This window comes from Macadamia integrifolia, unplaced genomic scaffold, assembly GCF_013358625.1.
Source record: "Macadamia integrifolia cultivar HAES 741 unplaced genomic scaffold, SCU_Mint_v3 scaffold1316, whole genome shotgun sequence".
NCBI classification, from domain to species: Eukaryota; Viridiplantae; Streptophyta; class Magnoliopsida; order Proteales; family Proteaceae; genus Macadamia; species Macadamia integrifolia.
The window spans coordinates 152,939-175,743 of record NW_024868157.1 but is presented as its reverse complement, the minus strand read 5'-3'; the positions used below and the strand labels follow the sequence as shown (position 1 = coordinate 175,743).

Here is a 22,805-nt window from a genome sequence, read left to right as displayed (position 1 = left end):
CGATAACAATAGATTTTTACTTCTATGTTTCAAGTAACAGAGGAAAGAAGAAGAAGAAGAAGAAGAAGAAGAAGAAGAGTAATGGCAGGGGTAGCAGGCTAGGTTGCACAATGATGGGTGAGCACAGGGGTAGCGGGTTGGGTGGGATTGTGTAGTGGCAGGTGCACACATGGGCAAAGTGGGTTTGTGCATGGGTAGCAGGCTGGGTGGGATTGTGCAATTGTGAGTGCACACAGCCGCAAAGTGGGTTTGTGCAGGGGCATCGGAGTGATGGGTGGGGCACACAGGGTTAGGGGAGTGATGGGTGAGTTTTCAGGGAAGGTTGGGACTCCACAAGGGCAAGGGAGCGGTGGACTTGTGGCAAGGGTAGGGGTCAAATAACAACTGCCAATCATAGTTGGTGAGATTATGGTGTGCAAAGCCTATAGTCACCAGGAAATCTCGAGTTTGAGTCTCCTGAATGTTACCTTCCCCTTTCCCTCTTCTATAATGTACCCATCTAAAAAAGAAAAATGGTAGGGGCAGGTGGGGTGTTGGCAAAGTTGTAGGAACATGTGGGGTGGCATAGTGGGCCAAGCAAGGTAATGGTGGTGGTGGCAAGGAAGTGCCCACCCCTACTAGAGCTGGTAGGGGTGGATTTTCTTTAAGCCTTGTTTGTTTGATGGAGAAAAGTGAAAAATGTAAAAGAGGTGGGAAACTTATACTTGTTTCCACAAATTGCCACAAAGATTTAAGGAATAATTACACTAGCCTCCCCTATGGTTTATCCTATTGTTATAACCATCCCTGCAGAATTGATAATTACTCTGTATCTCCTGCGGTTGATAGTGTTCAAACTCCGTTTGGGAGAATCTGTTATTATGTGAACTGGCTTGTTTACTTATTTTAGATAGGAAATACCTTCAGGGTTGTGAAGTCCCTATTATACCCTTCAAATCCAAATAAGAGAGATCATATCGATACCTCTTCTTTTCCAACTTGCCAATGAACCCTATGTACTATAACCAGATGCAAAGAAGAGCACCAAATGACCCTAGTCGCATCGGCAACCATCGTACAACTAGGCGATAACCCCCATCACTACGGTTCGTGGCGGCGATGGCATGGATACTGGTATGCCATTTTGTAACTATGTTTGTGAAAGAGGGCAAAAAAAAAGGGGGAGCTCCGATGGTGAACTTTTCTTAGAGAGCTCTCAACAGTTCGATGAGTTGAAGCGACTGTGTGAGAACCCTGGAAATTGAGAATGTGAGTTAAAATTTCACCCCTATACCATTCTACAATTTTGTTTTGCGAAACCATAGAGGGCAAAAAAAAAAAAAGGGGCTCTTTAGCTGTGAACTATTCTTAAAGAGCATTGAATAGTCGGACGAGTTCAAACGGCGGTGTGAGAACCCTCGAAACTAAAAATGTGAGTTAAAATTTCACCCCTATTTCTTAATTGTGATGCATCTCATCTCCATCTACTGATTTTGTTCTCCCTTTACTCATTTTGAATGGCATTATTTTGTAAAATTTGTGCAAAATTTTTTTATTTTAATCTCCCTTTACTGATTCTGAATGTGACATCCAAGAAAACGGCAAGTACCAAACCTACTTGGGAGATTGGTGAGGTATCTCCAGTAAGGATACGACAAGTACCAGGGGATTTAGGAGATCGATGAGGATAAGTAAACTTTAGTCCTACATCGCCTAGGGAGAGATTACTAGGCTAGTTAATAAACTCTAGCATCCTTAACATGGCACAATACCTTTTAAAGTCTTAAGGCCCATGGGCCAAAGAGGACAATATTGTGCAAAGTTAATGGGACCGAAGCGTTACACTGAATGCCATATGTTATCTAATTTGAGGGTTTTTGATTTTGTTTGCGGAATTTGGGGAATTTTAGGGGTTCTAAATTTGATCTCCCTTTACTAATTTTAAGTGCCATGTTTGAATTGTTTTATGGGGATATTGCAATGCCATGATTTTAGATTGAAGTGTGAGCCATTTGTGGAATTTTGGGATTTTGGGGGTTTGATATATTATGTAATTGTTAGTGCAGAATGGACTTATTCATATTTTGTACTATTATGATGGGAATGTGGTACAGAAGTTGGTTGACAGAGACAAATATAGTTATTTAGAAATGCTTCAAGACATATATAGCACAATCCTCAAGCATATACCACATGGAAAAAGTTTGAAATTTTCTCGTAAATCTACACTCCTCGATGATAGTAAAGAAATGGATGTGTGGAATGATGATTCGGTGATGCAATTTTTCTCCATTTATGATGAAGTGAAGTGCTTCTAAATAATTTAATATGGAGTCAAAGAGAGTCAGTTCTTCACCTCTATAAGTACCATTAATGGCCACAAAAGTAGTATAATTGGTAGACTTGTTGTCACACACTATTCTCATATAACTGAACCAGTGATCGAGTTAACTCTTGTTAACCCAAAACCTACCAGAATCATCTAATGCAATAACCACAACACAGCATACACGCAACTAAGGAAAGTAAAATCTCTATTACAGTGGAAGTCTTGTATGTATATACCTGTAAATACCCCAATACTCTTAATACCCAAATTGTGTTACATAGTATATTTACATGTAGACCCGCTGGCATGATATATACATAAGAAATACAATTTAAGTATCCAAAGCACAAAAGGGCTAAGATAACAAAGACTAAAAAGGAATCTCGGGCCGGGTATCGTTATTGTTGTCCTGCAACACAGTTCTCGCACGGCCACTCAGCACCTTGTCCAAGATCTTCAGGGACCCACCAGTCCTTAGCTGAAAATTTTACAGTGGATCCCAACTCTAGCTTCTCAGCTAAAAAACCTGTAAGATTATCTAAAAATGGTGTGTATGTGGGATGAGCTCACTAGCCCAGTAAGTGAAAAGAAATACTAAGCAAGCATTCGCAATATATATGAACTTATATGCATGCAAAGTCCATTTTTATTATCCTAAATCACCTAAGCAACATTGTTAAGTCATAGGTTATGTGCTGCTCACAACCATAGTGCGCGTATGCCCCAGGTATGAGCCACGAACCCCATCCTGCGATACGCCCGTAGGCTTATTGGAGAAGGCCAGTCGCGGGTACCTAAAAAAGTAAATTGTTGCTCCTCAGTGACATTAAAGTAAATTGGGCCTTGCCCTGCATGAAAGTAAATGACATTAAAGTAAATCTAGTACGATTGGCCTTCTGATTATATCACCAAATTTGTCGACTGTCCTAGTGATCAGCCGGGTATACTTCTAACCGCTATCATTGGTACACAGCCTCAAGCTTCCCTCCAGTGATATACCAAACACCTAAACAACTGCTGGGAAGGGTCGTAGCACAAAAAAATGTCATTCTTAATCGTATACTTCTATATGAGATAGTACGACTACATAGTGCCACCGCATCCCAGTCCACGAGCCACCAATGCATTCGTTTCCAAGCCAATTATGGCATCTTATCTAGTAATATATCTTGTTTAGTAATTGAAACCATTCATCTCATAATTCATAGCAAGAATTAAGCATTTAATAATTAAAGTTACAACATAACAAATCATAAATGAATTCCACGATGCACAAAACAATGCATGCAAATGGCATTCATGGATGGCTAGTCTACACACAGTGATAAAGTGATGACATGGCTAGTCTACAACAATTATGGAATGATGCAAAAACACTCCAAAAATAAATTCAACGTCCACTTTCCACTTACCTAGATATGTACAATGTTCACCCTCGGTACGATGGAGATCTAGCGTGCGGTGACGCAAGTTTCTAGTAAAACCTATCACAAAAATGTCAAGTTTAGTATATCTCTACTTTAGGATCATAACCAACGAAGTACGATGATTTCAATGCATTTAAAATCACTATAGGAGGTTGCTTGAAAATTTGGCCCTATTGGAGCCCGATAGGCCTCACTGGTAGGTTAACCGATGGGCCCCTACCGATGGGATGGGCATTAGTCGGTCTAGCCTACCGGTCGAGCTAGAAGCCCATTCATGACTGGGGGGCCCCCGACTGGTGGGTTCGACACCTACTAGTGCCGCCCACCGGTCTACAGCGGGTTTCTGCTATTCACTTCCACTCTTCATCCCATCTTGGGAAACTACGAGGGATCAATTCGACCACATTTTCCACACATCTAAGGTCCCATGATGTGATTCTGACTTAGATCTAAGATTGATTCAAGGGTTTATGTGCGGATCATACCTCTTTGCTCAAAAACACCTTCAAGACTCCAAATCTCTTCTTTAACTCAAGAAATCATCAAATGCTCTTCAAATATTGCAATTTCTTCATCTAAACCTTCAAAATCAACTTGTAGGTCTTCCATTAAACCTTAGATTCATCTTCTCAAGTGGGATTGACAAGATCTAAAGGATTTCTACTCGAATCAAAGGGTTTCACTTAGGGTTTAAGAAATATAGCCTTCACTCACCTCAAATCGTAGATCTGAAGACGAGGATTACTTTTTTCAACGTCGAAATGGAAAGACCTAACCTCTACGTCGCACCATGAGCATTTCTTCCTCTTTTTCTTCCTTTTCCTTCCTTCTTCCCTTTTCTTTCTTTCTTCTCTCTCTTCTTCACTCTTCTCACCCACCTTCTAAAGCATTAAATGAGGAAAAAAAAGGCATAATGCTATTTATACTTAGGTCAAAATATCTAATGACCAGACTAGTAAGTCACACTGGTGGATTCGACCCACCTATGACCACCCACCAGTCAATCGAAACTTAGCCAAATAATTGAAATTTTGACGAGACTCAGCTCTTGACTTGTATTTCACTTCCAGTATATGATTTAAAATATGTACTCATCATAAAATACGGCTACATACCTTTATTATCCGTACATGGCTTTGTAATACATGCAAGTGCACAGCTTGGGCACGCAGACTTCACTAGGCACTGGTTCAGACTCGTCTGGCCAACCCAAGTTTAGAGTCACCCTTGCTATCATGTTCCATAGGGTACCCATCTCAACTTGTTCAGGTTCAGATCCTGCATGACCAAATCAAACCAACTAGGTAACTAAACCGGGTATAGAAAGTAGGGTATCACACTTGTTGAGAAAGAACCCATTATTAAACAGAACATTAAGTCCATTAGGGAAGCAAAGAAGGATGTTATGTGTTGCAACAGGAGGTGGTATAGGGAATTTTGTTGTGAGAGGTGGTAGAACAGGTGGTTCTACAAGGAATGTTTCTGTGAGGAATGTTGCAAAAGGTGTCGGTATAAAGAAATGCTCCTATAAGAGGTGGTGCAATAGTTGGTTGTATAGGTAGGGCATCCACTAATGCTAAGGCTGTTATGATGGAAGATGTTACATCCAAGGCATCTAGTTATGCCACTGTTTATATGATGGGTGATGCTATAGGTGGGAATTCAAGAAGTTCTGAAGCTGTTAGGCTTACTAGTAGGTATGCAGCTAATGTCACTAGATCTCCTACCAATATTGGCAGTACTAGTGTTTCTACTGGTGTACAGAGGGTCAACTGTAGGAGTTAGTGGTAGCTTTCCTAATGATTATAGGGTATCATCTTCTAGTAGTTGTGGTACTTCTAGAGATGAACCTATGGATATCACTGATACAGCTCATGATGAGGATTACATGTGTCCTATAAGTGATAGAATTGAGAATGACAATGACAATGAAATAGGAAATGATACAGAAAGTGAGGCTGATCAATTTGATGATGACATTTCATAGGAAGGGTTTGGATGAAGTGGTGACTTTATAGATTATGAAGAGTTAATTGATGAGTATGTTGAACCTAATCTGATAAGAAAAGGTGTTGGGATTGATGAAAGGGGCAATCTAAAATTGAGTGAAGGTATGTTTTTTGATAATGTAGACCATTTCAGGATTGCTTTAAGAGATTATGTAACAAAACAAGGTTTTGAGATTATAAGAATTAAAAATGAGAAAAGCAGGATCACTGCTATTTATCCAGGAGATGGATGTAATTGGAGGATACATGCCTCACCTTTGGATGATGGGATTACATAAATGATTAAATCATATAGACCAAATCATGCACGTGTTTCATTGCCATACAATAATAATGCCACATCTAGATGGATATCAATGAAATTGGCTACTGAGCTTAAGGTAGAACCTAAAATAGCTATTAGTACCATGACAACAACTTGAAGCAATAGTATGTGATTGAGCCAAATTATATGCAAATGTATAGGGCTCGATTGCTTGCTAAAGAGAAGAATGAAAGAAATCATGCACATTCATATGCTCAATTGCCTTCATAAGGTGAACTGATTAGGCATAAAAATTCAGGGACCATGTTAAGTTGTAGTTTATTACAAGGCAAAACATTAATGCTCCTCCTATTTTTAAGATGTTTTTTTATTTGTTATCAAGCTTTTAACATTGGGTTTCTAAGAGGATGTAGGCCATCTATAGGATTGGATGGATGCCATCTAAAAGACAGGTTTGGTGGAGTTTTTTTTATAGCAATATCAATGGATGGAAATAATGGTATATTTCCTCTTGTGCTTGGTGTTGTGGAATTTGGACCCAAGGATAGTTGGAGATGATTTTTAGACAATTTATATAATGCATTGCACTTAAAATTAGATGATTTGATAAATCTCACTTTTATGTCAGATGGACAGAAGGTATGTAGACTGAAAGGCATTCAATTTTGTTTTATTTCTTTTTTTCTAGACTTTTTGATTGACTTAATGATTGAAATCTCTATTTGCTCACTTGCATGTAGGGTCTGATTGATTCCATTGCATAGATGTTTCTTGGCTCTTACCAGAGGCATTGTGCTAGACATCTATATAGTAACTTCAAGACCACATATGTAGATGAGAAACTGAAATTACTATTTTGGACTGCCTGTAGAGCATACACTAGAGTTGATTTTGAAAAGGCAATGACAAATATACAAAACACTAATCAAAAATCCCATGACTGGTTGATGACAAATCCCATAAGATTTTAGGCCAGACATGCGTTTGACTGTGATGCAAAGAGTGGTCACAAAAGTAACAACATGTTAGAGTATTTCAATAATTGGAGAGCACCATTTAGGGGCAAACCAATAATAACATTGATTGACCAACTGAGGATTAGTTTAGTGAAGATGACGCAAAAGAGGTATGGAGAAGCTTGTTCTTCTAATGAGGGATTCACACCAACATAAAAAAGAAGCTGAATTCAATCCAACAAGCAACCAGGTCATGTATGAAAATCTCTGTAGATTCAATGAATTTAAGGTTAATGATGGACTTTCAAGACATGTAGTTAAGTTGACAGTTAGAAGTTATGATTTTTTGTCTAGAGAGCTACTCGATTGCCATTTAAGTATGCTGCAATATGTATCATTACTAGAAGGGAAAACTTGATAGTTATTGTGATCACTATTTCACAAGGAAAATTTACATGGAAACATATAGCAAGATAATACATCCAATACTAGACTTGCTAGACTTGTCAATGAATAGTCCAATGGGTGTAGTACAGCCACATCACTAAGAAGATGACTGACCAGACATACCACACAAGAATAGGGAAAGGAAAATTAGTAAGGCAGGTCCTAGTGAGTATAGAAAGAAAGCATCATCTATTAGATGTAACATATGCAAGTTTTCTGGTCATAACAAGAGAACACGTCCAAGAGGTCCAACTAAAGGGAAGAAAGTAAGGTCTTCTACGACTACTGTTGGTATGAAGGAAATACTTTGTTTATATCTATTTCATCATTTATTATTATAAATATGGGAAAAGGACAGGTATGCTAGCAGGTCACCTAAGAAAATTAGGTATGTTAGCGTTTATTGACCCTTAGATGAAACATAATCGATCTCAATCGTTCGTTTCTGTTGTCCTACCTAAGTTGCCCAACATTGCTGCTCTATGGTTCCTCTTCTTCTCCCTCTCCCTCTCTGACTCCGACTCCCACTCCCACTCCCACAAATTCACCGAGTCTCGGCATACCGCACCTTCATTAACATTCTTATTAAAGATTCATCCTAGTGAAAATTCATCGCGCTTGATTGGACTCGGAGATGAACAATCACATAAAAACATAGGTACTCAGATGATTAAATTGCAGAAACATTGAGGGCCACTTCTTGTTGGAGAGGTATAGAGAATCAAATAAAATGTGATAAATTCAAGATACAAGGTTGGCTCAAGTTTTTGTAATTTAAATACAGTATTGCCGTTGAAAACTCCATTAACATGACACTATTCCATCAAAGCATAATCTTGAAAGCTCCATCCTGCACATATAATACAAGCTAGTGCATTGGGAACAATAATAAACTAAAAGATAATATTTGCTTCCAAAATTCTAGCTTTCTGATCCTTGAGTAGGCGGGTTGAGCTACAAACGGTTGCTCAATCGCAGCTTCCCTACTAGCCTGCCAGCCCTATCCCAATCCAGGTCTGATAATGATAATCAGAACTAGTTTTAAAATTCCCGAAAGGAAGAAGAACAATCCCTGGAAACTCCATATCCATAGTGACGTAAGGGAAACCGTCAACAATCTCCCAAATCAGAGAAAATTCAGCTTCAAGATTATCATTCTAAACCTCCCTAATTTGAATAGCATTTAGGTGATAGCATCGACATTTTCACAGCGAAGACACCAAACGAGACGTCGATCCCTTCAAAACCAGATCTCTAAAAAAAATCATATGCAAATAAAGAAGATAGAGCCCCACAAAACCCCAACCAATCTATTGTGAACAACTCTCCCTTAATCAGATCTGCAAAATTCCTCAAACAAATATACCCTAAATCATCCGAAAACATAGATAAAAGACTACAAAATGCGAAAAAGGTGAAATCATAATAGAAGAATCAAGAAATCAAGATGAGGAAAGTTACGGATCTAAAATGACTCACCTCAAATTCTAGAAATTCTCCGATGTGATCTAAAGATTTCCATATTTCCGATCAATGACTTTGCTCTTCGTTGAAGAAGAGAGATGAAGAAAATGTGATTAAGAGAAAAAGAGACGAGAGAGAGAGAGAGAGAGAGAGAGAGAGAATGGGGTAGTGATCGAGATAAAGGGCTGTGGGGAGAAGAAGGCATGAGTGAGAAACCAGACTATGGCAACTCAGAATGGTTGCAGGGGTAGAGAAAATGTGTAGCAGGGTGGAGGGAAGGTTTAGATTTTTTCCCTTTCATCCAAAGGTTTTGTTTAAGATAACTAAATCCTATGGTTAAAACCTTATTAGCATACTTTATTCCTAGGTGACCCGCTAGCATACTTATCCCTCTCCCTATAAATATATATATTAATAAATCTTTAATGCTTATGCAAAGAACCCAAACAGTCAATCCAATAGCTCCCAAATGTTTACCATCACAAAATTCTACTTCAGCTCCAATTACAAGTCTGCAAGTCAGTAAAAAAGCAAGGATAGCACAAATCCAGACTAATTGAAGAGAAAGAATTGCACAAAGACTAGCATCAACTGTTGGTGCAGAAGGAGGTGAAAGTCAAATATGTGATTGACTGTTTGGTTATAAATGTAGTTGAAACATAAGGAATGGTGGTCATCTAGGACTTTAATGCAATTGACTAATGTTGATGAAATGAACATTTTGATATGTCTAAACTTTAGACCGTTTTGATATGTTTAAACTTATGGAAATAGATTGTGTGAACAATTTTTATACTTCCAATGTATGGGAAGTATTGATGGGCATCTCATTGTGGTTGCATTTCAGAATTTTATGAGTCATTATTATTTTGAACAGATTTTTGTAGCAAATTCATGTCCAATTGGTCTTCAATTATAGAAAATATATGATGCCCAAATTTTTGTGTTGTCCAAATGGTCTTGAATTATAACAGTTTAAAGCTATCCAAATGGTATTTAATTTTACAAACTATATGATAGCAATATACTGAAAGGGGAGAGTGAATAGACAATAAAACTTTGCCACTACATAAATATGAAAGTGTACATAACCATCCACCATTACAATGTTTAAAACCCAAAAAAATCCAAAACTAATAATAACTACACCTATTGTCCTTCTTCCAACTAAATGAATCCCCTCATTTGTTACATTTAACTTGTTAATTGCATCAAGAACATCTCCCAATGTCCTTGTATGACCCTCTGACTCTTTAATTGCGGCTTCTAGATAGCTGTTAATATACTCTAGAGAAGGGGAAGGAGATGTAGATGTAGATATCAAAGTTTCTATTTCGCCACTTGACATATATGTACTATGCTATCTGGTAAAGCTAGGATTTGCCTCCTTTATCCATTCGAACTTACCACAACCCTTGTTGCCAACCAGTGAATCAATTAAATATGATTGCCATACATGTTTTAAAATAAAAGGAAAAAAAAAAACAAATTTTGTATATAGAAAAGGGACAAAGACATACCCCAATTGAAAGTGGGCAACACCAAAAGGGTCAACCATAATTCGCACTTGTCTTTGTTGTTCTAACCTTACATTGACCTTCACCACAAGTGCAAGTTCTATATCAGTCTGCTCATAAGAAAAATAGGCAACCATTTGGACATTTGAAGTAATCCTTCCCAACATTTTTTTTTTTTCCTTTCTTTATTGTTTATAATGAACATCTATTGCCACAGCTCACATTTTGCAATGCTTAGTTGATTCTGGATGAATGTCATCTGAACATGTATGATAGATATGTCGATAGCAAATCAATTGGTAGATATTTGAGTTTTTATAGTTTCAAGTATCATATTAATGTAGCAGGCCCTAACAATAGTTTTCGAGTAAGGATATGGTTGGCCTGGAAAGCAGAAGGGGATTGATGGAGTGGAGATTATGTCAAGGGGTAAACCCAGAATTTCAGATAGATCATAAGAAAATAGAGATATGAGGTAAAAGAGATATATTTGTCTCGGTGGTCTCTGTTTTCCTAAATTTTATTTTTGCCTCTTTTTTTTCCATATTAACTGATATGCAATACCTGAGATCTAGCACTTAACTGGTGAAGAGAATCCACCTACTGTACCAGAGAATTAGCCCAAGCATTTACTAAATCCACAACAATTTTCAGAAAAAAATCTGAACCGTATTAATTCTCAAATCGATGAAGAGGCCACGACCTTTATATATAGTTATAGTGTGTGGTAAACCAAAATCTCTAAGGAGGAGAGAAATGTCTGAAGAAAGTGGTGATGGTCTTGCGTCTTGCTCTGAAAACCTCGTTGGCCGGCCACCGGATAGAGGGAAACAGAAGCTAATTACAATTTTTTGGTGGATGAAAAGAAGGGAAGATGGTGAGGGTGCTGGCTTGGATGCTGATGTTCCTCCACCCACTCAGAATGCTAATGGTGTGGATTTCGTCGCTGCAACAGTTCCTATAGTAGGGGGCCTTCTGTGGCTCCAGGTCTAAAGAAATCTTATACCAAAGCTATCGGCAGTTCTTTCCCTGAGGCTAACGAACTCCCTAATCCAGTTCATGCGGGGAATTCCACCAAGGTGATCATCCTTCAGGATGCATACAAGGATCGGCTTGGAAGATATCAATTTACCTTGATTGGTAGAATCAACTTCAGATATGTTTCTTTGGACGACGTTCGAAGGGAGGCTAGCAAGACTTGAAATTTGAAGAGAATCGTGAAAATGGTGCCCATGGGTAAGGGTTACACTATATTTTAGTTTGATACTAAGAGTGATATGCTTTCAATGTGGAGGAGAAGTCCTGAGAAGGTTAGTGGTCTACTGGTGCGCTTTCAACGATGGCATCTTGATTTCAGTATTCATGAAAAACCTATAAATAAGGCTCTCGTATGGGTGAGATTTCCAGAGTTGTTGCTAGAGTACTGGCACGAAAAAGTGTTGCTGACCATGTCAAAAGCTGTTGATCATCCTCTTGCTCTTGATCAATGAACGAAAAATGTCATGTATGGTAACTATGCTCGTGTTCTCGTTAAGATGGAAGTCTGGGGTGTGCGGCCAGATGAGATTCAGGTTGAACGAAAGCAGCCTGGGACTGAGAATCTATTTTGATTCAAACAGAAATTATTTTATAAGGACTCTATAGGGAAGTGCGGTTTGTTTATGTAAGAAGGTGGGTCACACCATTAGAGACTACAGAGAGAAAAAATTGGCAAACTCTAAGGCTGCTTGGCACATGGACGACGATGGTGTCCCAAGTGCAATTTATGTTGACGATCCGCTAAGGGGATCGGTGGTTCTTAAGGCTATCTCTTCGTCGCGTTGATCGCAGCAGCCTGTCGGCGTTGCAGCCACACATGGAGGTGGCTTGGTTGTGCACGTTGGTGTGGTAACCACCTATGGAGATGGTGAATCTGATAAGGAAGATGAATATGATAAGGAACCAAATCCCTTGGAACCAATAACGCCTCAATCAAGGAGGCCTTTGGACACTGAGGTGGATTTCTTTCTTACCAATAAAGATGCTAATTCAAATTTTGAATTAGAGTCAAATATGGAAGCAAATGCAAGGCCAAAGATCGTGCTGGGCTTAGATAATGAGCTTAACGGTTTGGATTTGGATTTGGAGCAAAACAATAATGACCCACATGGGCCAGCCGACTCATCCCAGGTGCATAGCATTGGGGATATTCATCAGGCCATGAAAAAACAATTACTCCTATGCCCCTCGGTCAAGATGGTAACTAGGGGTGTCAACCGGTCGGGCCGGTCCGGTTTCGGTCGGGCTTAATCGGGCTTAAAGACTTTCAAAGGCTACACCGTGTCTGCCCATTTAACTAATCAGGCTTAGTTATTGAGGGCATGGTACACTTTATATTCGGTCGGTCGGTCTCGGGCTATAATCAGGCTACCTTAATCGGGCTTTAGTCGGGCCTTAACCGGGCTACGAACATGTTTAATGTTAAACGGGCTTTAACCGGTTTTTAAACGGGGCCTCTTTAAAATGTGCTCTTATATTCTGGCCCACTCATGCAAGCCCAAAAAAATGACAATAAATCAATAAATGATACCAAATATAACCATTATTTAAAATGTGAACATATCTTTTACTTTTTAGTTTTTATTCTTTAATTTGGGGGGTAAAATAGGTATTCTACAATCATTAAAGGGTCGGGCCAAGTCGGTGCACAATAGGCTGGTCTCGGTCAGGCGCCCGAAGGTCCAAGTAGCAAAACCGAGACTGACCATTTATAAACGGGTCGGGCTCAAGCCCGACACGTTTAATAAATAGTCCGGGCTGGGCCAGTCTATAAACGGTCGGTCCCGATCGGTTTAGTTGGGTCGGGCCACGAATTGACACCCCTAATGGTAACCACCTTGACTCTCTTATGGTGGATAACCCACTTGGCAGTGGGTATGGGTCTGGATCTGATTCAGGTGATTCGGAATACTTCTCCTCAGAGAGAGAATCATAGTCCTCTGCGCAGGAAAGGGAAGAAACGCTGGAGGGTGGTAAGGCAATGAACGAGGTCGAAGAATTGGCCCAGATATCCTGTACCCTACCCCCTTGAATGAATAGAGTGATGTACGTTGGTACTCGTAGGGGTTGGCATCATGCTAGGGGTGGTATCAGTGGTCGTGGTCAGCAATGGGGTAGTGAAGACCATGTGATCTTGGGAATGCAATCTTCCCACATTGAGGGTGGAAGAGTGATAATCAAGCACAAAGAAGTTGCCGAACTCGACAATGCACATGCCAGGGCAGAGGGTGATATTAGAAGGAAGGGAAAGTATACAGCAAAGAAGGGTCAGACTGCTAAGTCCGACCACCAAGTTGCCTCAAAAAAGTGATCTTATATAGATTCTCTTTTGGAATATCAGAGGAATTAAGAAGGTGGTCGGTAGATGTGCCTTGAGCAATTTATTTAAGAAGAAAAATCCTAATCTTCTGTGCATTGTAGAACCGATGGTGCCTGTGAGTGACTTCCTGAATTTTTTTTTCAATAAGTTATGTTTCTTTAATAATTTCATTTACAATACTAGACCTGGTAGAGTTTCTAATCTTTGGATTATGTAGAAAAGAAATATGGATATCCCTGTGGTGGTTTCTGATTCTAAACAGCATATTTTTATATCTCTGAAATGGAATCTCAGCCCTATGCAAGTTACATTTGTCTATGCTAACTACTTCAGAGTAGAGAGGATCTCCTTGGATGAACTTGGTCGCGGACTCCCCTCACTCCCCTACTCCTTGGGCTCTAATTGGCTATTTTAATGCCACCTTATACTCCCATGAAAAGCATGGTCCTGGTGCATTTAGTCTGGGATCTGCAGGGGAATTTAGTGCTATGGTGGATGCTTGCTTCATGGCTCAAGTGCCCTCAGTTGGAAGGAAATATACATGGAGCAACAATAGGAGAGCAGGAAATGTTAGCGCAGTGCTTGACAGGACCTTTTGCAATGAGGAATGGCTAGCTAAATTTCAAGACTGCTTGCAAAAGGTTCTGCCTAGAATTGCTTATGACCATACCCCTCTGGTGTTATCTTCTGAGATAAGCCAATGCCCTTACAACTTCCCTTTCCGTTTCCATCAGTTTTGGATGGAGCACAAAGATTTCAACCGGGTGGTGATGTCTTCTTGGTCTGAATGGATCTCGGGATCTCCAATCTTTGTTTTAACATCCAAGCTAAAGCAGTTAAAAGTGGTCCTGAAGATTTGGGTGAGATCCTCCTTTCCCTATCTTGATAAGGCACTGGATGATGTAAAGAATGTCCTTTCTCTGATTCAGGGCCAAATTGAGAGAGAGGGTATGAATGAGCACCTTTTTTCTCTGGAAGCTGATGCGAAGACAACCTTGATCAAGACCCTGGAGAATCATGAGCGCATATGGGCTGAAAAGGCAAAAATTAAATGGTTAAAATTTGGGGACAGAAATTCTAAATTTTTTCATCTTTCTGCTAAGATGAGAAGAAATAAAAATATGATTAGATCTCTCAAAAAGCCGAATGGGGATATTATGGAAGGGCATAATCAGCTGGGAGAATTTATTATTGATTTTTATGAGAGATTCCACAGGGCTGCCCCTATGGTGGATTATGTGCAATTATTAGACTGTATTCGAAGGACTTTAAACCAAGCTGACTCCTATAGCTTGGACTTGCTCCCAGGGAATGAGGAAATTAGGAGGGCGGTCTAGGAGCTTGACCCAAACAGCTCTCCCGGTCTCGATGGATTCTTTGGAGCATTTTTTCGAAAATGCTGGGATACGGTTGAAAACGAGGTGTGTAATGCTGTCAGACAATTCTTTCGCATGAGTTCTATGCCTAATGGGGTGAACAATAATTTTATGGTTTTAATTTCGAAAGTGGAAGGTGTAGATACTTTAGATAAATATCGTCCCCTTTGTATGGGGAATTTTTTCTGCAAAATAATTTCTAAAGTGATGGCGCTGCGCCTAGAGTGTCTCCTCCCTATAGTGATGTCAGAAGAACAGGGAGCTTTCTAAAAAGGAAAATTAATCCACACTAATATCAATGTGGCCTCTGAGTTGGTGAATTTAATGTTCTTAGCGACTAGAGGGGGCGGCCTTGGTCTGAAAATAGATATTAGAAAAGCTCACGACACAATTTCTTGGAACTTCATCTTCTAGGTTCTGCGTAGATTTGGATTCTCTGAGCAGTGGATTCGTTGGCTTCACCAGCTTCTGATTTCAACTAAAATATCAATTATTTTGAATGGAGGCCCTCAGGGTTTTTTTGGGGTGGAATGTGGCCTTTGTCAAGGAGACTCTATATCCCCAATGATATTTATTATTGTAGAGGAAGTGCTTTCCAGGGGATTGTCGCGGTTGGTTCAGAGCAAAGAGTTGAAGGCGATTAATGGACCTAGAGGAGCACCTGCACCTGGTCATATCCTCTGTGCTGACGACATATTCATCTTCACCAATGCCTCTCTAAGGTATGTTAGAAATTTAAAAAAATTTCTAATTCAGTATTAGGACTTCTCTGTTCAGTGCATCAGTTTAGAAAAAAGCAAGCTTTTCCTTGGCAAGATTTCTCCTGCTCGAAAGCAGAACATAGTAGACACTCTAGGAATTCAGATATGCTCCTTCCCTATTTGATATCTGGGGATCGAGATTTTTAAGGGCAGAGTGAAGAATGAGGCACTTTTACCCATGATGGATAAGGTGAAGGGGCGGCTAGCTGGTTAGAAAGGCAACCTTCTATCGATGGCAGGGAGAACAGAGCTAGTTCGTTCTGTTATCTCTGGCATTTCAAACCATAGCTTCACTATATATTGGTAGTCCTCCTCACTTCTCGCAGTGATGGAGAGGTGGATGCAGAATTTATCTTGACAGGAGACATGGATACTGTTAGAAAAATTACTGTGAAATGGGACTCTCTTTGCAAGCCTAAGGAGAAAGGGGGGCTGGGAGTCAAGAGGCTTAGAGATACAAATAAGGCGATGTTGAGAAAGCTGGTGTGGCGAATCAAGAATGAAAAATTTGTAGCCAGCAATTTTCTAAGGGCTCGATTTATCAAGAAGCACAGCAACTTCCATAAAGGAGGTCGCTCTTCTTCTATTGCCTTTGGTTTAAAGAAGATGTGGAGTTTTGCGGAAGAACGTGAGCATTGGATCATTGGCAATGGCAACCTTGGTAATTTTTGCAAGGATAAGTGGTGGGGTCCAACGTCTGTGATAGATGAAATTTAGACATTAGTTGTTCCTCCTCTTTGTTTTAATGCCAAGGTGGGGGAGTTCAATAGAAATGGGGAATGGGCCCTCCCTAGGGTGAATTCGAAAGAGCTAGGCAACATTTTTAAGCAAATCTAGAAGGTGATGCTCCCTGTAGATACAGCAAAAGATAAGTGTATTTGGAAATTGATGCCTTTGGGTTCTTTCTATACTGTCTCGGCATGGGAAGACATTAGAAAAAAGGGGTCGAAAATTCAATGGTGTTTGTTGGTGTGGTGAAAAAACTTGCCTCGTAGGTACTCTACCCTGGGGTGGTGATTGGGCCATGGGAAGCTCCCTACGGACGACCAGATCAAAGGGAAGGGGGTATCCCTCGCCTCCAGGTGTGTGTTCTGCAAGCAGGCTGAAGAGAACACTGGTCACATCTTTCTTAGCTGTGCTCTCTCTTACTCAGTATGGAAAAAAGTTTCTTGACTGTTTTGATGTAGGTTGGCAGCAACATCAGGAGATGGAAGACTTGTTTTCATGGTGGAAAGACAAGGCCCGTGTAATAAATCTATAAAATCCATGGCTTATGGGTTTTTCTATTTTGGCGAAAAACATTTGTGGGAGAGGAATAGAAGATTCCATGAGGACTCATCCAGAAGTGCAAGGTAAATTTTTCATTTTAGCTGCCAAGAGCTTGTGCTTTGCATTAGGCGGTTAAAGGGGGAAGTTAAACGCCCAACGATGTTATTTTCTATAGGAGCTGGGTCTGCCTATGGAAAATCCAAGGTTCATCCTACCCCTGGAAATTCACTAGTATAAACCTCTGAGAAACTGGATAAAGATTAATGTTGACAGTAGTTCTTTGGGAAACCCAAGCAAGGCTGGTGCAGGGGGCATTGCCCGTGACAATGAAGGGTAGGTCTGTGACTCTTTTAGCATTTTTCTACGTATTAAAAAAATTTATGAGGTGGAATTCGAGGCGGTCATGGAAGGGATCTTGATGGCCAAATCGCTGGGAGTTAGTGGTCTGTGGATTGAATCGGACTCGTCCATGGTGGTAGCTATTGTTCAAAGGAATCATATCCCGTGGTTCATTCTCCAAAGATGGCTCCACACTTCCTCCTTCTTGAATTCTATCCCCTAGAAAATTTCTCACTGCTTTCGTGAAGCTAACCCGATAACGGATTTTCTGGCTAAAAAGGCATCAAAATCTGGGATCTCTGAATCTTCGGTGTCCTTCCCAAGACACATTGCTGAGGACTTGGAAAATGATGTTTTGGACAGGCATAGATATCGATTCTGTTAGTGCACTACTTGCTCCCCTTGCTGATGGTCATGCCGAAGGTGGAGGGTTTAAGTTGCTCTAGTGGTCCCAGTCAGTTTTTATGTAATTTTACTTTTTCTATTATCATTTAATGAAATAATATTCTAGCCAAAAAAAAACCAAAATCTCTAAGATTTTCTCAGAACCAAAAAACGAGGATGCTAGATATCGCCTTATCGTAGAAAATGAAGAGGAATTTGTAGGGTTTTACTTACCTTCACTCGAAAGTGAGATGACGGTGCTATCAGGTTGCACAGCTCACCAAAAAACAACAAGGGACGTTGGATATCGTCGGAATCTACTCCACTCTATCGTTCTGATCTTCGAAAATAAATTCCTTCAGGTTCAAATCGCCATAATCATCTCCTTCTGGTACAACACTCAATGCATATACAAGATTCCAAAACCCTCTCAACAATAAAGAGTGGAGAAGACGTTGAGCAATGGGCTTTAAGAATGTTTTAGTGCAAGGGTAAAAGTATCTTTTCGTTTTTCTGACTTAACACCGTCAACTGTAGGAGGCTATTTTTCAGAGGGGGGGTAATTGTAATATCCCGCTTCTTAAACCCGGTCTGATTTCGCGATTGAACCGGTTTAACCATGCAGGAACCGAGCCAGAGGATATTAGAGCAGGCTCCTTATGGGCTATGATGGCACGGGTGACCTTAAACACCGGCTGGCCCGACAAGTCCGAGCCAGTGCCAGAAGAGACGGGAGTGCCCAAACCGTATATGTGCACCTACCATAAGGCTATGTACGGATAAAACAGGTATTATATCCGTATTTTAAGGTATATACGTATGCTACATCGTATGCTCGTGCCGAGGTCCGAACCCGGTCAAAATCCCAAGTTTTGGCTCTCAGGCGGGTATAATAGGTGGGTACACCCACCCACCTGAGTGACCCATCCATCACTATTCACTTAAGTAGGAATAGTATATAAAGCTTATGATTTCTTTTCTTTCCATTTATTACCCTCGTACGTTTGGTGAGAAAAGTAAAGAGGAGAGAGAAAAGAAAGGGAAGAAGAAAGGAAGAGGAAGAAAGGAAGGATTTCAGTGGCGCCGAAGCTAGATCTTGCCATTCCGGTGCCGGGAGAGTAATCTTCAACTCTAGATCTACAGTTGGAGGTAAGAAAAGTTGGGTTTTATGAACGTTCACCATACCCAAGCTTTAAACCCTTGATTTGAGTATGGTTCTTGAGATCTTGTAAATACCCTTTGGAATGATGAATCTAAGGTTTAATAGATGATTTATGTGTTGATCTTGAAGGATTTGAAGAGATATTGACAAGGTAGAAGAAGCATTGTGAGTTTGAAGTGATTTGAAGGGTTGAAGTCATTCTTGAGCAAAGAAGGTAAGATGGTTTCCCTCACTTGAATCTAACCTAGATCTAGGTTAGAACCATCCTATAGGACCTTGAGGGTGTGAAGAATGGGTGGGGGAAATTCCTATTTGATTCCCCAAAGAATGGAGAAAATGGGGAAGAAACAAGGTTTTTCCGCCAAAACCGGTGGGTACAACCGGCGGGTACCTACCCGCCTGAGAGGTACCCACCTGAGAAGGCAGAGGTTCCTGGCCAAACCGGCGGGTACAACCGGTGGGTATAACCGGCGGGTACCTACCCGCCGGTCATAACCGGTGGGTATAACCGGCGGGTAGACAGCCCACCTGTCTTACCCACCTGTTTGGCCCCGAAGGTGATCCGTAGGTCCGATCGAGCCCAAATCGGACGTGTGACCTTCTTTCGACGTTCTAAACACGATTTTGACATCGGATTTCATTAATTTTGATTCTAAAATGGTGAAGTACTAACCCCGCTCAATTATGTTAGGTTCACCAAATCCTACCCGATTCGCTCCGGATCTCACCCGTACCGAACGGGAATCCTTGTACGCTACAAGTAAGTGGAGAGAGGACGTTTGGCCTTGTTTCAAGGCATTTGTTTGGCATTCATATAACTATATCTAATCTAGTCATGTCATTATGAATATGCTATATAGATTAGTCATTCCACACATTGATGTGCATATATGCTATGTTTACTTTTCAAATGCCAATTGAATGAGATGTTTATATGTTGAATGTGGACATCATGGTGCATAATGCATTGATAGACTAGATGCCGTAGTCGGCTTGGAAACGAATGCATTGGTGGCCCGTGGAATGGGACACGGAGGCACTATGCAGTCGTACTATTGTCCTATAGGAGCATACGGTATTAGGATTCTCACCATCCCGTGCTACGACCCTTCCCAACAGGGGTTAAGGTGTTGGGTTGCCATTTGGGGGGAAGCAGGGGTCGCGGTTATCGGACACTGTGGCGATTAGGCATTACGCCCGGCGAGTCATGTAGGACAGTCGGTAACCCCGGTGGTACATTCAAGAGGGCCAATCGTACTGCTTTTAAATTGCTGGAGTCAGCACCTTTATTTTCAGTCATTTACATTTCTGTTGAGAGCCGGTGGATGGCATTGTCTTTACTTTTTCGAGTACTCACGGTGGGCCTTCTCCGACAGCCCTATGGGCGTATCGCGGGAGGGAGTTCGCGGCTCGTACCCGGAGTATACGCGCACTGTGGTTGTAGTAGCACTAAAACCAAAGACTTAGTAATGTTGCTTAGGTAGATGTGATTTAAAATGTATAGCATGGCATGTAGTGCATATGATGTGTTGTGATGTGTGGACTGTTGTGTGTGGTCCACCTTTCTACTTACTGGGCTAGTGAGCTCATCCCACGTGTACACCCCCTTTTTAGATGATTTTGTAGGTCATACATCTGAGGAGCATGGGGTGGGTCCCACAGTCGAGTTTCCTGAAGAGGACTGGTGGACCCCTGAGGAGTTAGAGCACGGCGCTGACTGCTTGTGCGAGAGCTGTGCTGCGGGACAGCAGTTCTGAGGCCGAGCTAAGCTCCACCTTGGAGGCCATGCTGAGCTCCACTTCCGAGGCCGATCTGAGCTCTTCTATGTGATGCCGAGCTGGGCACAACCCCTGATGCCGAGCTGAGCTCCAGCCTTGAAACCGAGCCGAGCTGTGTACTCTGATGGTTTTGATGATTTCCTGTATATACTTGGTATTTGAATCATATTCTTTTTGTGTATATATCATGCCTTCAGGCCCAAATGTATATAATTATTGTATCACAATTCGGGTATCAAGTATATGGGATTTATTCACAGGTAAAACTTAGTCTTCCGCTGATCTGATGAACTTATGTTAGTGTGTGTATGCTGTGGTGGAATACAGTATCTGATGATCCTGGCAGGTTTGGGTTAACCGGTGTTAACTCGGTCACCGCTCCGGTTCAGTGTGAACGGGGTGTGACAGTTGCACTCTATGTTCATAGGTTAACATCCTCGTGGGGTACCTTTTCCACAAGAATCTTTTGTTGTACCCGGTGTTGGAGTACAGTCGGGGGGGCTTCTCCTCGAGCACCATCTGTTGAGACACAAGGGAGTGCATTACCTACAGTAGCACCACAGGATCAACCTGGGGGTACTCCACCTGGGTTACTCCACGGTTTCCTTCTTATGGCACTCCACCATATATGGTGTCTCCCCCGTATCAGTATTATCCAGTGTATCCTTCATACTATCCACCAACAGACACTACTACAAGGCTAGTGGAATCATTTCAGAGACACTTGCCACCTATCTTAACGAAGGTGGGGAGTGATCCTCTAGAGGCAGATCGGTGGATCTAGGAAATGGAAAAGATATTTGAGGTAGTAGAATGTACAGAACCTCAGAAACTCATCTGTGCCGGGTTACAGTTAAGAAATGAAGTTGATTCATGGTGGAAGGCTTCTAAGCCTATTTTGGTGGCAACCCATCCGGAACCAACATGGGAACAATTCAAGGAACTATTCTTATCAAACTATTACCGCGCCAGCTTTAGAGATTTTAAGGAAACTGAATTCTTAGCTTTGACTTAGGGAAATAAATCTGTCCTTGAGTACCAGTAGCAGTTTGAGAAATTATTCTACTTTATCCCTCCACACATGAAAAAAGCAGAGGAAAAGGCAAAGAAATTTTGAAAAGGGCTAAAAGTATCTATTGGCACAATTTTGGGGGCCATGGACTTGACTGATTTTGCTTAAATTGTACAGAAGACCAAGACTATAGAAGACAAGCAGAAAGGAGAGTCTTCTACTACACCTGGACTTTGGAAGAGGTCCAACCCCTATGCAGATTCAGGTAACCCAAACAAGAGTTTTCATGGCCCATATAATTATGGACCATCATATCAGCAGCCCCATAGATCATCGGGTTACATGCCTAGACCAGCCAATAGACTGGTACTACTTCTTTTTGTCCAAATACTAGTATAGTACCTATAGCTCCATTGCCACTTCGTCCTCCTACCACACAGGGCCAGATACAGAGGACTCCAGTACCTGTGCTAGCCTCTCAAAATAGGTGCTATGTTTGCCATTCACTTGGGCATTTTGCAAAGGATTGCCCATACAAGCCAGCTATGGTGTAGAGTCAGCCTCCTGTTCATAGACCCGCCTTGACTCAAGGTGGTCCACCTCAAGGAAAAATGTATGCATTATTAGCTGAAGAGGTTGAGGCAAGCCCCGATGTCATAACAGGTACCCTAACTATCTCGAGTATACCGGCTTATGTATTATTTGATTCTGGTGCATCACATTCTTTTATATCTAAAATATTTACTAGAAAGATTGATATGACACCCAAGGCTCTAGAAAGTAAATTGATTGTTAGCACACCTATGGGTGAGGTAGCACAGTTGAATGAAGTGTACGGGCCATGTTCCATTGAAATAGGTGGGAAGAAGCTGGATGCCCAACTTATCAAATTTAATATGCAGAATTTTGATGTTATATTGGGCATGGATTGGTTATCTACTCACCGGGAAAATGTCATGTGTGCCGAGAAGAA

General features: G+C 41.0%; 1 long non-coding RNA gene across 1 annotated transcript; it reads right to left on the bottom strand.

The window, feature by feature from the left end:
* Positions 1-8,115: 8,115 nt before the first annotated feature.
* Positions 8,116-9,246, bottom strand: LOC122063412. The gene is made up of 2 exons (XR_006135327.1): positions 8,892-9,246; positions 8,116-8,752 (listed from the first exon to the last, which is right to left on the bottom strand). It is a non-coding gene; the product is annotated as an uncharacterized LOC122063412 (long non-coding RNA).
* Between the last annotated feature and the right edge of the window lie 13,559 nt (positions 9,247-22,805).